Source organism: Pieris rapae, chromosome 17 (assembly GCF_905147795.1).
Source record: "Pieris rapae chromosome 17, ilPieRapa1.1, whole genome shotgun sequence".
NCBI lineage: Eukaryota > Metazoa > Arthropoda > Insecta > Lepidoptera > Pieridae > Pieris > Pieris rapae.
Genome location: NC_059525.1, coordinates 9,844,713 through 9,850,712, shown reverse-complemented (window position 1 = coordinate 9,850,712; position 6,000 = coordinate 9,844,713).

Genomic DNA, 6,000 nt, shown 5'->3' with positions numbered 1-6,000 from the left:
CATCGTTCCACTGCACTTTGGCCCAAGAAGACAACAACAACACCAGATTTAATATTGGTTCTCCCGAGATTATTGTTTGCACCCCGCAAGTTCGCGTGGCATGTAGCTACACCGCATCTAGCACGTTTCTTAGAAAAGAAAGAGTCGAGAGCAGATGAGGCCCAGAGTCAAGTACGCAGTAGCGCTATGAAGCAGACCCCCTCCCTGGCCGCCTCCGGCACACTCCAAAGAACACCAATCGGGAACGTCGAATAAGTAAAAGTCCCTCAGTTTCACCTTTGAGATCAAATGATCTCTCCAGCTTGCTAAGGGCTCACGGAAATCTTTTCCGCTGGGCGCTGATGCCCTCTCCAGAGACTAGCCTTCGAAGTGAAGGCCAGCCTATACCTCCTTATTTGCTTCCCCTTTACGACGGCATTGCTGCAATCGTTCCAGGTACTAAGCCCCCCCGGCACGACAAGCCTAGGAGCCGCGGGTAAATTCGTCCGCGGAGGGGGGGAAACCTAACCTAACCTAACCTAACCTAACCTAACCTAGCCCCGGACAACTCGCGGACGTACGTACCTTTTAGGTTTCCCGATTTCGCAGCAATTTCTAGAATTTTGCGGACTCGGGAAACCGACCTCTCCTTTATTTGTGGCACCCCCAGGAGGACCACATCGTCCTCGTAGTCCTCCCACGATGACGGGGCCCCGTCCGGGGCCCGACCAGTACTTGTCGAGGCCACGTCTGGTTGGTGGCCTCCAGCAGCACTATTTTCACCTCCAGGAAGAGAGCGAGCCTCGAGAGCACGCAACTCTACCTCCGCCTCCTTAATTCCTTCCTTATGGGCAGCCGCTTTCTTTGGCGGCTTACCCTTAGGAGGAGGAGACACGTCCTCGTCCCCCTCCCTAGTAGCGTTTTTAAAAAAGGACCGCTTTCTCCGCTCTTTTGAGCCAGCCCTGGACATGTCTTCTTCCTCGCTGTCCGAGGCCTGCGGCTTAACCCGCTTCTTTCGCATTTTGCGAAATATACAGAAACTCCTCCCACCAAATATAATAAATAATTAATATATTTATGAATATAAATAATATTATAGTACAATCTTAATTCTAACTTAAATCTAAACTTAAATTAAATTATATACAAAAATTAAAACTAAGAACAATATCGTCTCTATCCACTTCGGAAAACTTGAACGCCCACTCGATAAACCGTATGACGTCAGACCGCCGCCAGACGACCGGCGCCACACAATGCCGTCCTTTGCACCTTACTTGTCAATAACAAGATGGCGTCTTATAATATTATCTAGCTAAAAATGATGCTTAGATCAATATCTCCTTCTTCTTTCTCCCAATCTCAACTATGAGGTATGAAATCAAACCGCCTGATCACGGCGGAGACGATGGTACTCCTCAATTGGTGATTAAACCTCCCGCCAAAATGTTGTGGTTAAAAACCACCTCCACTTTTTGAAAAATATTTACGGCCAAGTCTGTGAGCCGATTTTTAAATTAAAAGTACTCACATATACAGGACAATCCACACTACACAAACACAATGAAAAATTAATATGTCGTCGCGACAAAAACAACATAAAAACACAAAAAACACCGGGTCAATTTCCCACACTTATTTTCTATTATATATTAAAAAGTATTTAATATATATAAATATCACATATATGTCAAAACACGCAGCACACTTGTGCGGTTATTTTGACGCACCTCACAGTATTCTCCGACACCGGAAAGACCCTCAAAAGATTTTGAGGACGCGGAGCGCAAACAGTCACTGTTGTCGCTATGAAGGCTCAACGCGTACTAAAAGGAATGTTGAATTACTGACCACTGTAATTACCATCCTCGGCCTAGAACGTATTGCTACGTTCTAAACCTACACAGTTTCCTTTCTATAGTTCCATGCCCTCTGCATACTATAGAAATTCAACCGTGCCCATCACGTACGGTTTAAGCACTCGCCCGGTACCGTACAACCCTACCAATGGCCGATCATAAATTGAAAACTTATCCTCGAACCGGGAATCGAACCCAGTACCCCTCACCACAGCGGCCACATACAAAGACCGCTAGGCTATGAGGCCCTTAAAAGGAATGTTGAATTACTGACCACTGTAATTACCATCCTCGGCCTAGAACGTATTGCTACGTTCTAAACCTACACAGTATCCTTTCTATAGTTCCATGCCCTCTGCATACTATAGAAATTCAACCGTGCCCACCATGTACGGTTTAAGCACTCGCCCGGTACCGCACAACCCTACCAAAGGCCGAGGATAAATTGAAAACTTATCCTCGAACCGGGAATCGAACCCAGTACCCCTCACCACAGCGGCCACATAAAAAAAAAAAAAAAAGCCCCCACCTCTGGACTTGTGTTAGTGCTTGTTTGGCGATTCTTTCTGTTTCCAGTGCGCTGTCACTCGTGAAGACCAACACAATGTCATCGGCGAAGGCCTGAACGTAGACGTTTTGGGACTCTAACTCTTTTAGGAGGGGGTCCACTAGTAGATTCCAGAGTGTCGGTCCGCTTATGGAGCCCTGCACGCATCCTTTGGTCGTGGTTTTTTCGTAGGCGGTTCCTCCATACAGCACTCGGATTTTACGATCTTTCAGATAGCTGTTCATAACCCTCCTAACACCAGGGGGGCAGCCTTCTTCGGCCAGTCTTGTTTTAATTGCCGGCCACCAGGCGTTATCAAACGCACCTTCGATGTCAAGGAGACTAATGTGACGACTTTTTTCTCATTCAGACCTTCCCTTATGTGGCTCACCAGGGTGTAGTGCGTCCTCCGTGCCTTTTTGCGGGACGAAGCCGTACTGTCTCCCCGACATCGTCGGTATCAAGTGCCAATTTAGCCTTTTGACTATCACTTTTTCTGTTATCTTTCCGAGCACAGACAGCAGCCCAATAGGCCGATACGCCTTCGGTTTGTCATATCTTTCTCTGTCAGGCTTCCGCAATATGATGACCGTGGCTTTTTTCCATTGAGTCGGGAAGTGCCCGAGAGCTAGACATTTGTTTGCTAGTGCCAAATAGACAGAGGGGTTCGCCGAGATCGCCTGTTCGCATATGTCCGCGGTGAGCCCGTCTTCTCCGGGTGCCTTTTTGAGGTTGAAGCTGGAGACGTTCAAAGACGCACCGTTTGAGATATATATTGTGACAATTGGATCGAAACTATTTTTCAGGGGCGAAAAACTGGATTTTCAGGTCTTTCAGCTGCCAAATCACAGCCCATACAGATACAAATAATTTGACTATTAAGAACAACGCGCAAAGCTATAAGCTATCAGCAGACATATCTTTTTAGAAAATCGGAACTGAAATATCCTCTCAAATCACCAAAAAACCAGTTTTAGCGTTCTAACACCCACAAGTCCACGCACCACAGTAACGCTCTTCATACCAAAGAAGCGCCTCCGTCTGGCGCACCAGACGGCATCAAGATCTCCATTTTTCGTCGAACAGTTCTCGAGTTACAAGTAATTTCAACTTTCAACCCAGGGTTTCCACAGGATCCACTTCAGCTAAAAATATAACTTTGATACCATCATAACTGCAATTTTTTTCTGCACCGGAACCGATCTCTTCGCCTCTTCATCACTCATCACCAGCTGCACCAGGAGCCAAAATTCCTGGTGATCACCAGGAACTGCCTCCTCACCAGCACCATCGTGTAGACCTCGTCGCGGGCTTCAAGACGATCCTAAACTCCATTATCAGCAGTACAGCGGTGCAGGAGTTATGTCGTGCGGAAGTACCAGGTAGGGTGGATTACCAGCCTCATCTTTGACATTACACTCACATATATAGAAACACACCGAGCTTGGGCTCGTTCAAAATGCCTCTTCAAGGCAAACACTAATACACGCCCCACGCCCTCGTGTTTAGTATCATTTGAATCGCCTTGAATTAGAAGGCGATTCCAACCCACTACTCAGATCACACTTTTGACCACCCCTCACCTCCACCTTAATCATGCTCCCCAGAACCCCTCCCAAAACACCGATCCCGAGCACCCCTTGGCCCTCGTCCTCTAATCCCACTGTCAGGCGGACTCTGGCAGAGATGTTGAGCCCCGCCTTCGACCGACCGATCAAACCACTACCACCAGTTTCAGACAACTTGGCAATGGCCAAAGAATACAGGGAAACTGGCCTACGCGCACTAGCCGCCTCTCGTAACCTAAAGGGCGAGCTTAAAACAGCCATTACAGAGGCAGTTGAGGGTCTCGCCGAACCCGTCACCACTACCCGCCCCACTCCTCCTACCCTTAAACCCCTTACACCATCGGCCAATAACACCAACGTCAATAAAAACACATACACACTCAACGACACCACACAACAACAACTATTAAACAAACTCGAGGCCCACTCTCGGTTGCTTGATGAGAGCAACAGGGCCCTGCAGGAACATACAAGAGCACTGAAGGCACAACCGCAAACTACATCGGCGGAATCACAGCCTGCGGCGGCGGTCCCGCATAAGATCTACAAATCTTACGCAAAGGCCACCGCCGCTCCTAAACCCCCTGCAGGCCCCTCTGTTGTCGTATCCGGAGAGGGTCTCGACACCACCGAACAATTACTCACTCAAATCAGCAGAACAGTGAACTTTCGACAGGGCGAATACGCCCCTGTCAAAGTAACACCATTATCAAAGAACAAGGTAAAGCTCGTCTTTGAGAAAGACGAGCATAAGACACACAATGAACAAGCTACATAATCACTCCACAATTAAAACACAAGAAGAAAGACGAATCGACCCTATGATCATCCTCAAAGGGATCAACAAAAACACAGACGAAAGGGAAATCATCCACATAATCAAAGATCAGAACCCTACACTAAAGAAACACACTTTTACTATTAAATTCAAAACTGCTAACAGAAACTCCACACTATACAACACCGTTCTAAATACAGCACCCGCTGCCTGGAGGGCATTTGTCGATCTAGGCAGAGTCAATATTGGCATGCAGAGGGTCCACAGTGACAACTTCTCGCCATTAAGGCAGTGTCAAAACTGCCTAAATTTCGGTCACACCAAGAGCCGCTGCCCCACAACCACCCCCACCTGCGCCAAGTGCTCCGCCAACCATCTCACAGCGGAGTGCAAGGAGGAAGTGCACAAATGCACAAACTGTCACAACCACAACACACAATTCCAAACTAACACAAACACCCTACACCGCGCCGACTCCGACAAATGCCCAAAGGTAAGGGCCATGCGCGCGCGCGTAGAGGCAAAAGTGAATTACATATAAATATACAAATATAAACACTAAATCACTCAATCAAATCAATCAACACAGTCAAATAACTAAACACAACAACAAATTAAACCAACTATTGCCACAACGCGCGGTACCTGCCCAAAGGCATCGGCTTACTAACACAAAACTACACAAAATACATAATCCCCATCCATTATCAACACCACATTCCCAATTTACAAAATAATAAACATTCCAATAACTTCACTTTTAACAACGCTAAGTCGCAGATAATCCACCATAACCTACATTTACATTGTATACATACTTACTCAATTTATAACTATTAAATTCAAGTTTAATGTTTATCGTCCTTATATTTCTCTTTCTTTTTCACATGTTAAAATAGTTTAACCCAAATTCACTTTTTGTATATATCACTATTTTACTGTATCATTAAGTACTATCACTAACTACCACTATACTAATACCACATATTGTTAAATTAAATTCAAACACGTCTTCTCTCTTCAACTCATTTATTGCAACTTATGACTAAACATACCCTAATTATTATAAGTGCAATTAGAATAAGCTCTTACAGGTGAGAGATCTGTTGTATAGTTTAAATGCAAGCACATTTAATCGTATCTTTACATGTCTTAATTTTCACATGTCAAAGTAGTTTTAGCACATATTCACCTCACGTATACACCATTGTTCAAGTTTATAATTAAGTTAATTAATTAAGTTAATACGTTAATAATTATAAGTATAAT